Source organism: Oncorhynchus mykiss, chromosome 16 (assembly GCF_013265735.2).
Source record: "Oncorhynchus mykiss isolate Arlee chromosome 16, USDA_OmykA_1.1, whole genome shotgun sequence".
NCBI lineage: Eukaryota > Metazoa > Chordata > Actinopteri > Salmoniformes > Salmonidae > Oncorhynchus > Oncorhynchus mykiss.
In genome coordinates this window covers 23,587,516-23,605,299 of record NC_048580.1, presented here as the reverse complement: position 1 = coordinate 23,605,299, position 17,784 = coordinate 23,587,516, and the positions used below count along the sequence as shown (strand labels likewise).

The 17,784-nt window shown below is 43.4% G+C and overlaps 22 non-coding genes across 22 annotated transcripts; 13 read left to right on the top strand and 9 right to left on the bottom strand.

The window, feature by feature from the left end:
- Positions 1-559: 559 nt before the first annotated feature.
- trnak-uuu lies at positions 560-632 on the top strand. Its single transcript has one exon. It is a non-coding gene; the product is annotated as a tRNA-Lys (tRNA).
- A 1,102-nt stretch (positions 633-1,734) lies between these two features.
- Positions 1,735-1,807, top strand: trnak-uuu. Its single transcript has one exon. It is a non-coding gene; the product is annotated as a tRNA-Lys (tRNA).
- Positions 1,808-2,908: 1,101 nt separating this feature from the next.
- trnak-uuu lies at positions 2,909-2,981 on the top strand. The gene has a single exon. It is a non-coding gene; the product is annotated as a tRNA-Lys (tRNA).
- Positions 2,982-3,858: 877 nt separating this feature from the next.
- Positions 3,859-3,930, bottom strand: trnaw-cca. Its single transcript has one exon. It is a non-coding gene; the product is annotated as a tRNA-Trp (tRNA).
- A 166-nt stretch (positions 3,931-4,096) lies between these two features.
- trnak-uuu lies at positions 4,097-4,169 on the top strand. Its single transcript has one exon. It is a non-coding gene; the product is annotated as a tRNA-Lys (tRNA).
- Positions 4,170-5,046: 877 nt separating this feature from the next.
- On the bottom strand, positions 5,047-5,118 carry trnaw-cca. The gene has a single exon. It is a non-coding gene; the product is annotated as a tRNA-Trp (tRNA).
- A 166-nt stretch (positions 5,119-5,284) lies between these two features.
- On the top strand, positions 5,285-5,357 carry trnak-uuu. The gene has a single exon. It is a non-coding gene; the product is annotated as a tRNA-Lys (tRNA).
- An 877-nt stretch (positions 5,358-6,234) lies between these two features.
- On the bottom strand, positions 6,235-6,306 carry trnaw-cca. Its single transcript has one exon. It is a non-coding gene; the product is annotated as a tRNA-Trp (tRNA).
- Positions 6,307-6,472: 166 nt separating this feature from the next.
- Positions 6,473-6,545, top strand: trnak-uuu. The gene has a single exon. It is a non-coding gene; the product is annotated as a tRNA-Lys (tRNA).
- Positions 6,546-7,422: 877 nt separating this feature from the next.
- Positions 7,423-7,494, bottom strand: trnaw-cca. The gene has a single exon. It is a non-coding gene; the product is annotated as a tRNA-Trp (tRNA).
- A 166-nt stretch (positions 7,495-7,660) lies between these two features.
- Positions 7,661-7,733, top strand: trnak-uuu. Its single transcript has one exon. It is a non-coding gene; the product is annotated as a tRNA-Lys (tRNA).
- Positions 7,734-8,610: 877 nt separating this feature from the next.
- On the bottom strand, positions 8,611-8,682 carry trnaw-cca. Its single transcript has one exon. It is a non-coding gene; the product is annotated as a tRNA-Trp (tRNA).
- A 166-nt stretch (positions 8,683-8,848) lies between these two features.
- Positions 8,849-8,921, top strand: trnak-uuu. Its single transcript has one exon. It is a non-coding gene; the product is annotated as a tRNA-Lys (tRNA).
- Positions 8,922-9,798: 877 nt separating this feature from the next.
- trnaw-cca lies at positions 9,799-9,870 on the bottom strand. Its single transcript has one exon. It is a non-coding gene; the product is annotated as a tRNA-Trp (tRNA).
- A 166-nt stretch (positions 9,871-10,036) lies between these two features.
- On the top strand, positions 10,037-10,109 carry trnak-uuu. Its single transcript has one exon. It is a non-coding gene; the product is annotated as a tRNA-Lys (tRNA).
- Positions 10,110-10,986: 877 nt separating this feature from the next.
- Positions 10,987-11,058, bottom strand: trnaw-cca. The gene has a single exon. It is a non-coding gene; the product is annotated as a tRNA-Trp (tRNA).
- A 166-nt stretch (positions 11,059-11,224) lies between these two features.
- Positions 11,225-11,297, top strand: trnak-uuu. The gene has a single exon. It is a non-coding gene; the product is annotated as a tRNA-Lys (tRNA).
- Positions 11,298-12,412: 1,115 nt separating this feature from the next.
- Positions 12,413-12,485, top strand: trnak-uuu. Its single transcript has one exon. It is a non-coding gene; the product is annotated as a tRNA-Lys (tRNA).
- Positions 12,486-13,352: 867 nt separating this feature from the next.
- trnaw-cca lies at positions 13,353-13,424 on the bottom strand. The gene has a single exon. It is a non-coding gene; the product is annotated as a tRNA-Trp (tRNA).
- A 166-nt stretch (positions 13,425-13,590) lies between these two features.
- On the top strand, positions 13,591-13,663 carry trnak-uuu. Its single transcript has one exon. It is a non-coding gene; the product is annotated as a tRNA-Lys (tRNA).
- Positions 13,664-14,530: 867 nt separating this feature from the next.
- On the bottom strand, positions 14,531-14,602 carry trnag-ccc. Its single transcript has one exon. It is a non-coding gene; the product is annotated as a tRNA-Gly (tRNA).
- Positions 14,603-14,768: 166 nt separating this feature from the next.
- On the top strand, positions 14,769-14,841 carry trnak-uuu. Its single transcript has one exon. It is a non-coding gene; the product is annotated as a tRNA-Lys (tRNA).
- The last annotated feature ends 2,943 nt before the right edge of the window (positions 14,842-17,784 follow it).

Below are 17,784 nucleotides of genomic sequence, written 5' to 3'. Positions count from 1 at the left end.
TTTGGAAACTTTAGAGTGTTTTATATCCACATCTACCAATTATATGCATATCCGAGCTTCTGGGCACGCTTCTCATCCATATGCCGAAATACTGCCTCCAAGCCAAAAGAAGTTCAACTCCCTGTTCGAAGACAGATTTAAGTCTGTCAATCACACAGCATCATCTTATTTAGGAATTTGCAGTGTGCCATGCTTCTGTGAGAGACAATTGTGATCTTAAGCAGCATTGGTTTGGTGGTTTCTGTAAAGCCACATTGGTTCTTGTGCTGATTCATTGACTTCGCTGTGTAAAGAAGGCAGAGTTGCACGCATAAAATCACTTACCACGACGTGATTTGAACACGCAACACTTCTGATCTGGAGTCAGACACGCTACCTTTGCGGCACGAGGTCTTGTACAATGTGTTTTTTGGAGGGGATGCCTAGTTCAGATTTCGTTGACTGTATCATTTGGAATGAAGACCTGGTTCTCTGGGGAAATGTACCATCTGACAATGCCCCCTCGTCAGCACGTGCCTCTGCCCGGCGGATTAGGTGTATGAAAATAAGCAAAAGCGGAGCCCGGGTAGCTCAGTCGGTAGAGCATCAGACTTTTAATCTGAGGGTCCAGGGTTCAAGTCCCTGTTCGGGCGATCCTTTAATGTTCACCTTTCTTCACTACGCTGTCTTTCTGAACTTGCATTTTCCTTGACTTTCCATGACATGTTCGACCTGAGGACAAAACACTCACAGAGCCAAAACAGCTTAGTCTGAAGACATCCTCATAGTACCGATAAAGTTTGTAGAAACATGTCAAACGATGTTAAAATGAATCCTCAGGTTGTCTATTGTCTTAATAATTGATAATATTTCAACCGGACAATAGCGTATTCAATAGAAAGGAAAAACAACGGTCACGCTCCCAAACCAGCACTGCATGCTTCCTAAGCACTGACAGAAAGGTCTCTTTCTTCGTAATTTTTCAGAACAGAAGCCTGAAACAATGTCTAAAGACTGTTGACATCTAGTGGAAGCCATAGGAACTGCAATCTGGGTCCGAACCCATTAGAAACTCAATAAGCATTCAATTGAAAACTACCCACATCAAAAAAAAATTGCACTTCCTGGAATGATTTTCCTCAGGTTTTCGCCTGCCGTATCAGTTCTGTTATACTCACAGACAGGATTTTAACAGTTTTGGAAACTTTAGAGTGTTTTATATCCACATCTACCAATTATATGCATATCCGAGCTTCTGGGCACGCTTCTCATCCATATGCCGAAATACTGCCTCCAAGCCAAAAGAAGTTCAACTCCCTGTTCGAAGACAGATTTAAGTCTGTCAATCACACAGCATCATCTTATTTAGGAATTTGCAGTGTGCCATGCTTCTGTGAGAGACAATTGTGATCTTAAGCAGCATTGGTTTGGTGGTTTCTGTAAAGCCACATTGGTTCTTGTGCTGATTCATTGACTTCGCTGTGTAAAGAAGGCAGAGTTGCACACATAAAATCCCTGACCACGACGTGATTTGAACACGCAACACTTCTGATCTGGAGTCAGACACGCTACCTTTGCGGCACGAGGTCTTGTACAATGTGTTTTTTGGAGGGGATGCCTAGTTCAGATTTCGTTGACTGTATCATTTGGAATGAAGACCTGGTTCTCTGGGGAAATGTACCATCTGACAATGCCCCCTCGTCAGCACGTGCCTCTGCCCGGCGGATTAGGTGTATGAAAATAAGAAAAAGCAGAGCCCGGATAGCTCAGTCGGTAGAGCATCAGACTTTTAATCTGAGGGTCCAGGGTTCAAGTCCCTGTTCGGGTGATCCTTTAATGTTCACCTTTCTTCACTACGCTGTCTTTCTGAACTTGCATTTTCCTTGACTTTCCATGACATGTTCGACCTGAGGACAAAACACTCACAGAGCCAAAACAGCTTAGTCTGAAGACATCCTCATAGTACCGATAAAGTTTGTAGAAACATGTCAAACGATGTTAAAATGAATCCTCAGGTTGTCTATTGTCTTAATAATTGATAATATTTCAACCGGACAATAGCGTATTCAATAGAAAGGAAAAACAACGGTCACGCTCGCAAACCAGCACTGCATGCTTCCTAAGCACTGACAGAAAGGTCTCTTTCTTCGTAATTTTTCAGAACAGAAGCCTGAAACAATGTCTAAAGATTGTTGACATCTAGTGGAAGCCATAGGAACTGCAATCTGGGTCCGAACCCATTAGAAACTCAATAAGCATTCAATTGAAAACTACCCACATCAAAAAAAAATTGCACTTCCTGGAATGATTTTCCTCAGGTTTTCGCCTGCCGTATCAGTTCTGTTATACTCACAGACAGGATTTTAACAGTTTTGGAAACTTTAGAGTGTTTTATATCCACATCTACCAATTATATGCATATCCGAGCTTCTGGGCACGCTTCTCATCCATATGCCGAAATACTGCCTCCAAGCCAAAAGAAGTTCAACTCCCTGTTCGAAGACAGATTTAAGTCTGTCAATCACACAGGATCATCTTATTTAGGAATTTGCAGTGTGCCATGCTTCTGTGAGAGACAATTGTGATCTTAAGCAACATTGGTTTGGTGGTTTCTGTAAAGCCACATTGGTTCTTGTGCTGATTCATTGACTTCGCTGTGTAAAGAAGGCAGAGTTGCACGCATAAAATCCCTGACCACGACGTGATTTGAACACGCAACCTTCTGATCTGGAGTCAGACACGCTACCTTTGCGGCACTAGGTCTTGTACAATGTGTTTTTTGGAGGGGATGCCTAGTTCAGATTTCGTTGACTGTATCATTTGGAATGAAGACCTGGTTCTCTGGGGAAATGTACCATCTGACAATGCCCCCTCGTCAGCACGTGCCTCTGCCCGGCGGATTAGGTGTATGAAAATAAGCAAAAGCAGAGCCCGGATAGCTCAGTCGGTAGAGCATCAGTCTTTTAATCTGAGGGTCCAGGGTTCAAGTCCCTGTTCAGGCGATCCTTTAATGTTCACCTTTCTTCACTACGCTGTCTTTCTGAACTTGCATTTTCCTTGACTTTCCATGACATGTTCGACCTGAGGACAAAACACTCACAGAGCCAAAACAGCTTAGTCTGAAGACATCCTCATAGTACCGATAAAGTTTGTAGAAACATGTCAAACGATGTTAAAATGAATCCTCAGGTTGTCTATTGTCTTAATAATTGATAATATTTCAACCGGACAATAGCGTATTCAATAGAAAGGAAAAACAACGGTCACGCTCCCAAACCAGCACTGCATGCTTCCTAAGCACTGACAGAAAGGTCTCTTTCTTCGTAATTTTTCAGAACAGAAGCCTGAAACAATGTCTAAAGACTGTTGACATCTAGTGGAAGCCATAGGAACTGCAATCTGGGTCCGAACCCATTAGAAACTCAATAAGCATTCAATTGAAAACTACCCACATCAAAAAAAAATCGCACTTCCTGGAATGATTTTCCTCAGGTTTTCGCCTGCCGTATCAGTTCTGTTATACTCACAGACAGGATTTTAACAGTTTTGGAAACTTTAGAGTGTTTTATATCCACATCTACCAATTATATGCATATCCGAGCTTCTGGGCCTGAGTAACAGGGCACGCTTCTCATCCATATGCCGAAATACTGCCTCCAAGCCAAAAGAAGTTCAACTCCCTGTTCGAAGACTGATTTAAGTCTGTCAATCACACAGCATCATCTTATTTAGGAATTTGCAGTGTGCCATGCTTCTGTGAGAGACAATTGTGATCTTAAGCAGCATTGGTTTGGTGGTTTCTGTAAAGCCACATTGGTTCTTGTGCTGATTCATTGACTTCGCTGTGTAAAGAAGGCAGAGTTGCACACATAAAATCCCTGACCACGACGTGATTTGAACACGCAACCTTCTGATCTGGAGTCAGACACGCTACCTTTGCGGCACGAGGTCTTGTACAATGTGTTTTTTGGAGGGGATGCCTAGTTCAGATTTCGTTGACTGTATCATTTGGAATGAAGACCCGGTTCTCTGGGGAAATGTACCATCTGACAATGCCCCTTCGTCTGCACGTGCCTCTGCCCGGCGGATTAGGTGTATGAAAATAAGCAAAAGCAGAGCCTGGATAGCTCAGTCGGTAGAGCATCAGACTTTTAATCTGAGGGTCGAGGGTTCAAGTCCCTGTTTGGGCGATCCTTTAATGTTCACCTTTCTTCACTACGCTGTCTTTCTGAACTTGCATTTTCCTTGACTTTCCATGACATGTTCGACCTGAGGACAAAACACTCACAGAGCCAAAACAGCTTAGTCTGAAGACATCCTCATAGTACCGATAAAGTTTGTAGAAACATGTCAAACGATGTTAAAATGAATCCTCAAGTTGTCTATTGTCTTAATAATTGATAATATTTCAACCGGACAATAGCGTATTCAATAGAAAGGAAAAACAACGGTCACGCTCCCAAACCAGCACTGCATGCTTCCTAAGCACTGACAGAAAGGTCCCTTTCTTCGTAATTTTTCAGAACAGAAGCCTGAAACAATGTCTAAAGACTGTTGACATCTAGTGGAAGCCATAGGAACTGCAATCTGGGTCCGAACCCATTAGAAACTCAATAAGCATTCAATTGAAAACTACCCACATCAAAAAAAAATCGCACTTCCTGGAATGATTTTCCTCAGGTTTTCGCCTGCCGTATCAGTTCTGTTATACTCACAGACAGGATTTTAACAGTTTTGGAAACTTTAGAGTGTTTTATATCCACATCTACCAATTATATGCATATCCGAGCTTCTGGGCCTGAGTAACAGGGCACGCTTCTCATCCATATGCCGAAATACTGCCTCCAAGCCAAAAGAAATTCAACTCCCTGTTCGAATACTGATTTAAGTCTGTCAATCACACAGCATCATCTTATTTAGGAATTTGCAGTGTGCCATGCTTCTGTGAGAGACAATTGTGATCTTAAGCAACATTGGTTTGGTGGTTTCTGTAAAGCCACATTGGTTCTTGTGCTGATTCATTGACTTCGCTGTGTAAAGAAGGCAGAGTTGCACGCATAAAATCCCTGACCACGACGTGATTTGAACACGCAACCTTCTGATCTGGAGTCAGACACGCTACCTTTGCGGCACGAGGTCTTGTACAATGTGTTTTTTGGAGGGGATGCCTAGTTCAGATTTCGTTGACTGTATCATTTGGAATGAAGACCTGGTTCTCTGGGGAAATGTACCATCTGACAATGCCCCCTCGTCAGCACGTGCCTCTGCCCGGCGGATTAGGTGTATGAAAATAAGCAAAAGCAGAGCCCGGATAGCTCAGTCGGTAGAGCATCAGACTTTTAATCTGAGGGTCCAGGGTTCAAGTCCCTGTTCGGGCGATCCTTTAATGTTCACCTTTCTTCACTACGCTGTCTTTCTGAACTTGCATTTTCCTTGACTTTCCATGACATGTTCGACCTGAGGACAAAACACTCACAGAGCCAAAACAGCTTAGTCTGAAGACATCCTCATAGTACCGATAAAGTTTGTAGAAACATGTCAAACGATGTTAAAATGAATCCTCAGGTTGTCTATTGTCTTAATAATTGATAATATTTCAACCGGACAATAGCGTTTTCAATAGAAAGGAAAAACAACGGTCACGCTCTCAAACCAGCACTGCATGCTTCCTAAGCACTGACAGAAAGGTCTCTTTCTTCGTAATTTTTCAGAAAAGAAGCCTGAAACAATGTCTAAAGACTGTTGACATCTAGTGTAAGCCATAGGAACTGCAATCTGGGTCCGAACCCATTAGAAACTCAATAAGCATTCAATTGAAAACTACCCACATCAAAAACAAATCGCACTTCCTGGAATGATTTTCCTCAGGTTTTCGCCTGCCGTATCAGTTCTGTTATACTCACAGACAGGATTTTAACAGTTTTGGAAACTTTTGAGTGTTTTATATCCACATCTACCAATTATATGCATATCCGAGCTTCTGGGCCTGAGTAACAGGGCACGCTTCTCATCCATATGCCGAAATACTGCCTCCAAGCCAAAAGAAGTTCAACTCCCTGTTCGAAGACTGATTTAAGTCTGTCAATCACACAGCATCATCTTATTTAGGAATTTGCAGTGTGCCATGTTTCTGTGAGAGACAATTGTGATCTTAAGCAACATTGGTTTGGTGGTTTCTGTAAAGCCACATTGGTTCTTGTGCTGATTCATTGACTTCGCTGTGTAAAGAACGCAGAGTTGCATGCATAAAATCCCTGACCACGACGTGATTTGAACACGCAACCTTCTGATCTGGAGTCAGACACGCTACCTTTGCGGCACGAGGTCTTGTACAATGTGTTTTTTGGAGGGGATGCCTAGTTCAGATTTCGTTGACTGTATCATTTGGAATGAAGACCTGGTTCTCTGGGGAAATGTACCATCTGACAATGCCCCCTCGTCAGCACGTGCCTCTGCCCGGCGGATTAGGTGTATGAAAATAAGCAAAAGCAGAGCCCGGATAGCTCAGTCGGTAGAGCATCAGACTTTTAATCTGAGGGTCCAGGGTTCAAGTCCCTGTTCGGGCGATCCTTTAATGTTCACCTTTCTTCACTACGCTGTCTTTCTGAACTTGCATTTTCCTTGACTTTCCATGACATGTTCGACCTGAGGACAAAACACTCACAGAGCCAAAACAGCTTAGTCTGAAGACATCCTCATAGTACCGATAAAGTTTGTAGAAACATGTCAAACGATGTTAAAATGAATCCTCAGGTTGTCTATTGTCTTAATAATTGATAATATTTCAACCGGACAATAGCGTTTTCAATAGAAAGGAAAAACAACGGTCACGCTCTCAAACCAGCACTGCATGCTTCCTAAGCACTGACAGAAAGGTCTCTTTCTTCGTAATTTTTCAGAAAAGAAGCCTGAAACAATGTCTAAAGACTGTTGACATCTAGTGTAAGCCATAGGAACTGCAATCTGGGTCCGAACCCATTAGAAACTCAATAAGCATTCAATTGAAAACTACCCACATCAAAAACAAATCGCACTTCCTGGAATGATTTTCCTCAGGTTTTCGCCTGCCGTATCAGTTCTGTTATACTCACAGACAGGATTTTAACAGTTTTGGAAACTTTTGAGTGTTTTATATCCACATCTACCAATTATATGCATATCCGAGCTTCTGGGCCTGAGTAACAGGGCACGCTTCTCATCCATATGCCGAAATACTGCCTCCAAGCCAAAAGAAGTTCAACTCCCTGTTCGAAGACTGATTTAAGTCTGTCAATCACACAGCATCATCTTATTTAGGAATTTGCAGTGTGCCATGCTTCTGTGAGAGACAATTGTGATCTTAAGCAGCATTGGTTTGGTGGTTTCTGTAAAGCCACATTGGTTCTTGTGCTGATTCATTGACTTCGCTGTGTAAAGAAGGCAGAGTTGCACACATAAAATCCCTGACCATGACGTGATTTGAACACGCAACCTTCTGATCTGGAGTCAGACACGCTACCTTTGCGCCACTAGGTCTTGTACAATGTGTTTTTTGGAGGGGATGCCTAGTTCAGATTTCGTTGACTGTATCATTTGGAATGAAGACCTGGTTCTCTGGGGAAATGTACCATCTGACAATGCCCCCTCGTCAGCACGTGCCTCTGCCCGGCGGATTAGGTGTATGAAAATAAGCAAAAGCAGAGCCCGGATAGCTCAGTCGGTAGAGCATCAGACTTTTAATCTGAGGGTCCAGGGTTCAAGTCCCTGTTCGGGTGATCCTTTAATGTTCACCTTTCTTCACTACGCTGTCTTTCTGAACTTGCATTTTCCTTGACTTTCCATGACATGTTCGACCTGAGGACAAAACACTCACAGAGCCAAAACAGCTTAGTCTGAAGACATCCTCATAGTACCGATAAAGTTTGTAGAAACATGTCAAACGATGTTAAAATGAATCCTCAGGTTGTCTATTGTCTTAATAATTGATAATATTTCAACCGGACAATAGCGTATTCAATAGAAAGGAAAAACAACGGTCACGCTCCCAAACCAGCACTGCATGCTTCCTAAGCACTGACAGAAAGGTCCCTTTCTTCGTAATTTTTCAGAACAGAAGCCTGAAACAATGTCTAAAGACTGTTGACATCTAGTGGAAGCCATAGGAACTGCAATCTGGGTCCGAACCCATTAGAAACTCAATAAGCATTCAATTGAAAACTACCCACATCAAAAAAAAATCGCACTTCCTGGAATGATTTTCCTCAGGTTTTCGCCTGCCGTATCAGTTCTGTTATACTCACAGACAGGATTTTAACAGTTTTGGAAACTTTAGAGTGTTTTATATCCACATCTACCAATTATATGCATATCCGAGCTTCTGGGCCTGAGTAACAGGGCACGCTTCTCATCCATATGCCGAAATACTGCCTCCAAGCCAAAAGAAATTCAACTCCCTGTTCGAATACTGATTTAAGTCTGTCAATCACACAGCATCATCTTATTTAGGAATTTGCAGTGTGCCATGCTTCTGTGAGAGACAATTGTGATCTTAAGCAACATTGGTTTGGTGGTTTCTGTAAAGCCACATTGGTTCTTGTGCTGATTCATTGACTTCGCTGTGTAAAGAAGGCAGAGTTGCACGCATAAAATCCCTGACCACGACGTGATTTGAACACGCAACCTTCTGATCTGGAGTCAGACACGCTACCTTTGCGGCACGAGGTCTTGTACAATGTGTTTTTTGGAGGGGATGCCTAGTTCAGATTTCGTTGACTGTATCATTTGGAATGAAGACCTGGTTCTCTGGGGAAATGTACCATCTGACAATGCCCCCTCGTCAGCACGTGCCTCTGCCCGGCGGATTAGGTGTATGAAAATAAGCAAAAGCAGAGCCCGGATAGCTCAGTCGGTAGAGCATCAGACTTTTAATCTGAGGGTCCAGGGTTCAAGTCCCTGTTCGGGCGATCCTTTAATGTTCACCTTTCTTCACTACGCTGTCTTTCTGAACTTGCATTTTCCTTGACTTTCCATGACATGTTCGACCTGAGGACAAAACACTCACAGAGCCAAAACAGCTTAGTCTGAAGACATCCTCATAGTACCGATAAAGTTTGTAGAAACATGTCAAACGATGTTAAAATGAATCCTCAGGTTGTCTATTGTCTTAATAATTGATAATATTTCAACCGGACAATAGCGTATTCAATAGAAAGGAAAAACAACGGTCACGCTCCCAAACCAGCACTGCATGCTTCCTAAGCACTGACAGAAAGGTCTCTTTCTTCGTAATTTTTCAGAACAGAAGCCTGAAACAATGTCTAAAGACTGTTGACATCTAGTGGAAGCCATAGGAACTGCAATCTGGGTCCGAACCCATTAGAAACTCAATAAGCATTCAATTGAAAACTACCCACATCAAAAAAAAATCGCACTTCCTGGAATGATTTTCCTCAGGTTTTCGCCTGCCGTATCAGTTCTGTTATACTCACAGACAGGATTTTAACAGTTTTGGAAACTTTAGAGTGTTTTATATCCACATCTACCAATTATATGCATATCCGAGCTTCTGGGCCTGAGTAACAGGGCACGCTTCTCATCCATATGCCAAAATACTGCCTCCAAGCCAAAAGAAGTTCAACTCCCTGTTCGAAGACTGATTTAAGTCTGTCAATCACACAGCATCATCTTATTTAGGAATTTGCAGTGTGCCATGCTTCTGTGAGAGACAATTGTGATCTTAAGCAACATTGGTTTGGTGGTTTCTGTAAAGCCACATTGGTTCTTGTGCTGATTCATTGACTTCGCTGTGTAAAGAAGGCAGAGTTGCACGCATGAAATCCCTGACCACGACGTGATTTGAACACGCAACCTTCTGATCTGGAGTCAGACACGCTACCTTTGCGGCACGAGGTCTTGTACAATGTGTTTTTTGGAGGGGATGCCTAGTTCAGATTTCGTTGACTGTATCATTTGGAATGAAGACCTGGTTCTCTGGGGAAATGTACCATCTGACAATGCCCCCTCGTCAGCACGTGCCTCTGCCCGGCGGATTAGGTGTATGAAAATAAGCAAAAGCAGAGCCCGGATAGCTCAGTCGGTAGAGCATCAGACTTTTAATCTGAGGGTCCAGGGTTCAAGTCCCTGTTCGGGCAATCCTTTAATGTTCACCTTTCTTCACTACGCTGTCTTTCTGAACTTGCATTTTCCTTGACTTTCCATGACATGTTCGACCTGAGGACAAAACACTCACAGAGCCAAAACAGCTTAGTCTGAAGACATCCTCATAGTACCGATAAAGTTTGTAGAAACATGTCAAACGATGTTAAAATGAATCCTCAGGTTGTCTATTGTCTTAATAATTGATAATATTTCAACCGGACAATAGCGTATTCAATAGAAAGGAAAAACAACGGTCACGCTCCCAAACCAGCACTGCATGCTTCCTAAGCACTGACAGAAAGGTCTCTTTCTTCGTAATTTTTCAGAACAGAAGCCTGAAACAATGTCTAAAGACTGTTGACATCTAGTGGAAGCCATAGGAACTGCAATCTGGGTCCGAACCCATTAGAAACTCAATAAGCATTCAATTGAAAACTACCCACATCAAAAAAAAATCGCACTTCCTGGAATGATTTTCCTCAGGTTTTCGCCTGCCGTATCAGTTCTGTTATACTCACAGACAGGATTTTAACAGTTTTGGAAACTTTAGAGTGTTTTATATCCACATCTACCAATTATATGCATATCCGAGCTTCTGGGCCTGAGTAACAGGGCACGCTTCTCATCCATATGCCGAAATACTGCCTCCAAGCCAAAAGAAGTTCAACTCCCTGTTCGAAGACTGATTTAAGTCTGTCAATCACACAGCATCATCTTATTTAGGAATTTGCAGTGTGCCATGCTTCTGTGAGAGACAATTGTGATCTTAAGCAACATTGGTTTGGTGGTTTCTGTAAAGCCACATTGGTTCTTGTGCTGATTCATTGACTTCGCTGTGTAAAGAAGGCAGAGTTGCACGCATGAAATCCCTGACCACGACGTGATTTGAACACGCAACCTTCTGATCTGGAGTCAGACACGCTACCTTTGCGGCACGAGGTCTTGTACAATGTGTTTTTTGGAGGGGATGCCTAGTTCAGATTTCGTTGACTGTATCATTTGGAATGAAGACCTGGTTCTCTGTAGAAATGTACCATCTGACAATGCCCCTTCGTCTGCACGTGCCTCTGCCCGGCGGATTAGGTGTATGAAAATAAGCAAAAGCAGAGCCTGGATAGCTCAGTCGGTAGAGCATCAGACTTTTAATCTGAGGGTCGAGGGTTCAAGTCCCTGTTCGGGCGATCCTTTAATGTTCACCTTTCTTCACTACGCTGTCTTTCTGAACTTGCATTTTCCTTGACTTTCCATGACATGTTCGACCTGAGGACAAAACACTCACAGAGCCAAAACAGCTTAGTCTGAAGACATCCTCATAGTACCGATAAAGTTTGTAGAAACATGTCAAACGATGTTAAAATGAATCCTCAGGTTGTCTATTGTCTTAATAATTGATAATATTTCAACCGGACAATAGCGTATTCAATAGAAAGGAAAAACAACGGTCACGCTCCCAAACCAGCACTGCATGCTTCCTAAGCACTGACAGAAAGGTCTCTTTCTTCGTAATTTTTCAGAACAGAAGCCTGAAACAATGTCTAAAGACTGTTGACATCTAGTGGAAGCCATAGGAACTGCAATCTGGGTCCGAACCCATTAGAAACTCAATAAGCATTCAATTGAAAACTACCCACATCAAAAAAAAATCGCACTTCCTGGAATGATTTTCCTCAGGTTTTCGCCTGCCGTATCAGTTCTGTTATACTCACAGACAGGATTTTAACAGTTTTGGAAACTTTAGAGTGTTTTATATCCACATCTACCAATTATATGCATATCCGAGCTTCTGGGCCTGAGTAACAGGGCACGCTTCTCATCCATATGCCGAAATACTGCCTCCAAGCCAACAGAAGTTCAACTCCCTGTTCGAAGACTGATTTAAGTCTGTCAATCACACAGCATCATCTTATTTAGGAATTTGCAGTGTGCCATGCTTCTGTGAGAGACAATTGTGATCTTAAGCAGCATTGGTTTGGTGGTTTCTGTAAAGCCACATGGGTTCTTGTGCTGATTCATTGACTTCGCTGTGTAAAGAAGGCAGAGTTGCACACATAAAATCCCTGACAACGACGTGATTTGAACACGCAACCTTCTGATCTGGAGTCAGACACGCTACCTTTGCGGCACGAGGTCTTGTACAATGTGTTTTTTGGAGGGGATGCCTAGTTCAGATTTCGTTGACTGTATCATTTGGAATGAAGACCTGGTTCTCTGGGGAAATGTACCATCTGACAATGCCCCCTCGTCAGCACGTGCCTCTGCCCGGCGGGTTAGGTGTATGAAAATAAGCAAAAGCAGATCCCGGATAGCTCAGTCGGGAGAGCATCAGACTTTTAATCTGAGGGTCCAGGGTTCAAGTCCCTGCTCGGGCGATCCTTTAATGTTCACCTTTCTTCACTACGCTGTCTTTCTGAACTTGCATTTTCCATGACATGTTCGACCTGAGGACAAAACACTCACAGAGCCAAAACAGCTTAGTCTGAAGACATCCTCATAGTACCGATAAAGTTTGTAGAAACATGTCAAACGATGCTAAAATGAATCCTCAGGTTGTCTATTGTCTTAATAATTGATAATATTTCAACCGGACAATAGCGTATTCAATAGAAAGGAAAAACAACGGTCACGCTCCCAAACCAGCACTGCATGCTTCCTAAGCACTGACAGAAAGGTCTCGTTCTTCGTAATTTTTCAGAAAAGAAGCCTGAAACAATGTCTAAAGACTGTTGACATCTAGTGGAAGCCATTGGAACTGCAATCTGGGTCCGAACCCATTAGAAACTCAATAAGCATTCAATTGAAAACTACCCACATCAAAAAAAAATCGCACTTCCTGGAATGATTTTCCTCAGGTTTTCGCCTGCCGTATCAGTTCTGTTATACTCACAGACAGGATTTTAACAGTTTTGGAAACTTTAGAGTGTTTTATATCCACATCTACCAATTATATGCATATCCGAGCTTCTGGGCCTGAGTAACAGGGCACGCTTCTCATCCATATGCCGAAATACTGCCTCCAAGCCAACAGAAGTTCAACTCCCTGTTCGAAGACTGATTTAAGTCTGTCAATCACACAGCATCATCTTATTTAGGAATTTGCAGTGTGCCATGCTTCTGTGAGAGACAATTGTGATCTTAAGCAGCATTGGTTTGGTGGTTTCTGTAAAGCCACATGGGTTCTTGTGCTGATTCATTGACTTCGCTGTGTAAAGAAGGCAGAGTTGCACACATAAAATCCCTGACCACGACGTGATTTGAACACGCAACCTTCTGATCTGGAGTCAGACACGCTACCTTTGCGGCACGAGGTCTTGTACAATGTGTTTTTTGGAGGGGATGCCTAGTTCAGATTTCGTTGACTGTATCATTTGGAATGAAGACCTGGTTCTCTGGGGAAATGTACCATCTGACAATGCCCCTTCGTCTGCACGTGCCTCTGCCCGGCGGATTAGGTGTATGAAAATAAGCAAAAGCAGAGCCCGGATAGCTCAGTCGGTAGAGCATCAGACTTTTAATCTGAGGGTCCAGGGTTCAAGTCCCTGCTCGGGCGCTCCTTTAATGTTCACCTTTCTTCACTACGCTGTCTTTCTGAACTTGCATTTTCCTTGACTTTCCATGACATGTTCGACCTGAGGACAAAACACTCACAGAGCCAAAACAGCTTAGTCTGAAGACATCCTCATAGTACCGCTAAAGTTTGTAGAAACATGTCAAACGATGTTAAAATGAATCCTCAGGTTGTCTATTGTCTTAATAATTGATAACATTTCAACCGGACAATAGCGTATTCAATAGAAAGGAAAAACAACGGTCACGCTCCCAAACCAGCACTGCATGCTTCCTAAGCACTGACAGAAAGGTCTCGTTCTTCGTAATTTTTCAGAAAAGAAGCCTGAAACAATGTCTAAAGACTGTTGACATCTAGTGGAAGCCATAGGAACTGCAATCTGGGTCCGAACCCATTAGAAACTCAATAAGCATTCAATTGAAAACTACCCACATCAAAAAAAAATCGCACTTCCTGGAATGATTTTCCTCAGGTTTTCGCCTGCCGTATCAGTTCTGTTATACTCACAGACAGGATTTTAACAGTTTTGGAAACTTTAGAGTGTTTTATATCCACATCTACCAATTATATGCATATCCGAGCTTCTGGGCCTGAGTAACAGGGCACGCTTCTCATCCATATGCCGAAATACTGCCTCCAAGCCAAAAGGAGTTCAACTCCCTGTTCGAAGACTGTCAATCACACAGCATCATGTTATTTAGGAATTTGCAGTGTGCCATGCTTCTGTGAGAGACAATTGTGATCTTAAGCAGCATTGGTTTGGTGGTTTCTGTAAAGCCACATTGGTTCTTGTGCTGATTCATTGACTTCGTTGTGTAAAGAAGGCAGAGATTGCACACATATAATCCCTGACCACGACGTGATTTGATCACGCAACCTTCTGATCGGGAGTCAGACACGCTACCTTTGCGCCACAAGGTCTTGTACAATGTGTTTTTTGGAGGGGATGCCTAGTTCAGATTTTGTTGACTGTATCATTTGGAATGAAGACCTGGTTCTCTGAGGAAATGTACCATCTGACAATGCCCCCTCGTCAGAACGTGCCTCTGCCCGGCAGGTTAGGTGTATGACAATAAGCAAAAGGAGAGCCCGGATAGCTCAGTCGGTAGAGCTTCAGACTTTTCATCTGAGGGTTCAGGGTTCAAGTCCCTGTTCGGACGGTGCTTTTATGTTCACCTTTCTTCACTATGCTGTCTTTCTGAACTTGCATTTTCCTTGACTTTCCATGACATGTTCGACCTTTGGACAAAACACTCACAGAGCCAAAACAGCTTAGTCTGAAGACATCCTCATGGTACCGATAAAGTTTGTCGAAACATGTCAAACGATGTTTATAATTAATCCTCAGGTTGTCAATAGTCTTAACCTCTCTGAGCACAAACCCGGTAGCGGGCTGAAATTCCACAACATATGGTGATCGCTACATAAATAGTCATATTAAACATTCATGAAAATACAAGTGTCTCACTTGTATCGAAAGCCTAGAATCTTGCTAATCCAACTGCGTTGTCAGATTTGAAAAATGATTTACTGCGAAAGAATACGATGCGATTATCTGAGGATAGAGCCCCATAAAAAAACAACCATTTCAACCAGCACAGGCATAACAAAATCTCATACTGCATTAAAATAAATCGTTTACCTTTGACGATCTTTTTCTGTTTGCAATCCCAATGCTCATTGTTACACAATTAATGATCTTTTGTTTGATCAAATCTGTTTTTATAGCCTAACAATTAACATTTTGTGATCCGCTTGTGTCGTGAATTCCGTCTCATTCCATTTTCGACGACACATTCCAGGTAAATATCCCACACAGAACGTGACCTTTCTAATCATGTTTGGTTACATTGCAATCAACTGGTTTGTTTGTAACACAACCAAACCTGAGTGGCCATTTCGCGGGACGTATTGACTGAAAGAAACTGATTTGAAGACAACAAGTAATGACATCACTGTGCACCATTGATATGACCACTGTTTCATTGATTGACTGTATTTTAACCCAATGACCAATGATCGTCTTGAAATCTAGCTGGGTAGATAGCCAATGAGCTGAGGTAAACAGCAGTATGCAATGGTTGTGTGTTGGAAGACCAACTCATGTCATAAACTCCGGTAAAGAGAGTAATTCGCTATTGAAGTTTTATTCCGGAAGGAGCTACGCATTTTACGCACAGCGTTGTTTTGGTAAACGCGCAGATTCAGCTGTTTATATATCAATCAGTATGGCGACTAAGTCAGGGAAAGCTAAATCTAAGTCTAGATATACAGATGTACACACAATTTTAGAAGAAATTGATCGGAAAAGTGAGACAGAGGTTGTTGTAGGACGATTCATTTAGTGGAGGAATATTTTTTGAGAGGAGAGGACACCGTTGTTGCCACTATGTATAATCTGTAATGGTGCCTGCAGAAGAGGAACAATGTCACCGTTTTGGACTGGTAAGTTCTTCTCATGCTAATGCCCTTGTTTGAAATTAATAGTATAAAATATTATTTGTGATTTTTTTAAATTTTAGAAGCAATATCTAAAAATGTAATATGATGAAATGATGTACCCCAAGTGACTTACAGCTGTAATCGCAGCAAAAGGTGGCGCTACAAAGTATTAACTTAAGGGGGCTGAATAATTTTGCACACCCAATTTTTCAGTTTTTGATTTGTTAAAAAAGTTTGAAATATCCAATAAATGTCGTTCCACTTCATGATTGTGTCCCACTGTCACGTTCTGACCTCTATTTCTGTTGTTTTGTATTTATTTAGTATGGTCAGGGCGTGAGTTGGGTGGGCAGTCTATGTTTGTTTTTCTATGTTTTGGGGCATTTCTATGTTTTCGGCCTAGTATGGTTCTCAATCAGAGGCAGGTGTCATTAGTTGTCTCTGATTGAGAATCATACTTAGGTAGCCTGGGTTTCATTTCACTGTGTGTTTGTGGGTGATTGTTCCTGTCACTGTGTTTGGTGTCACAGGATAGGACTGTTTTGCGTTTTCACATTTCTTGTTTTTGTTAGTTTGTTCATGTGTAGTGATTTATTAAAACATGAATAACCACCACGCTGCGCTTTGGTCCGCTTCTCTTCCTCCTACAGACGAACGCCCTTACAGAATCACCCACCACAACAGGACCAAGCAGCGTGTCAACAGGCAGGAGCAGCAGGAGAAGCAACAGCGGCAGCAGGAGATACGTAGTAAGGAATTCTGGACATGGGAGGAAATCCTCGACGGGAGAGGACCCTGGGCTAAGCCAGGAGAATATTGCCGCCCCAAGGCCGAGCTGGAGGCAGCAAAAGCAGAGAGGCGGCATTCTGAGAAGCAAGCACGGCGGTGCGGACGGAAGCCCGAGAGTCAGCCCCAAAAATTTCTTGGGGGGGGGCACAGGGGGAGTGTGGCAGAGTCAGGAGTCAGACCTGAGCCAACTCCCCCCGTTTATCATGAGGAGCCAAGGAGGAGCTCAGAACCAGAGCTGGTGTTGGAGGTGAGCGAAGCAGAGACTGTGAAGGAGTTAATGGGGAAATTGGAGGAGAGTGATATGAGGGACTTGCTGGTTTGGTGCATGAGGCACGACATTCGCCCGACGGAGCGTGTCAGGGATTTAATGGCACCGGGGTCAGCTCTCCATACTCATCCTGAGGTGCGTGCGAGGGGTCTGGTGAAGACTGTGCCAGCCTCACGCACCAGGCCTCCTGTGCATCTCCCTAGCCTTGCACGTCCTGTGCCATCTCAGCACTACAGTGCTCCTAGCAGTGCTAACTGTGGCGGGCGTGGTGCTGGTCAGGCACCGTGTTATGCAGTTGTGCGCACGGTGTCCCCAGTACGCGTGCTTAGCCCGGTGCGCTACATCCCAGCTCCCCACATCTGCCGGGCTAGGGTGAAGATCCAGCCAGGGCGGTTGGTGCCAGCCCTGCTCTCAAGATCTCCAGTACGCCTTCACGGCCAGGTCTATCCGTCACCACCTCCACGCACCAGCCCTCCGGTGGCAGCCCCCCGTACCAGGCGGTCTCTCCGGCCCATCCTTACAGGGGCTTCCTCCTCTCCAGCGCTGCCGGAGCCTCCCACCTGTCCGGCGCCTCTGCCGGACCCTCCCGCCTGTCCGGCGCCGC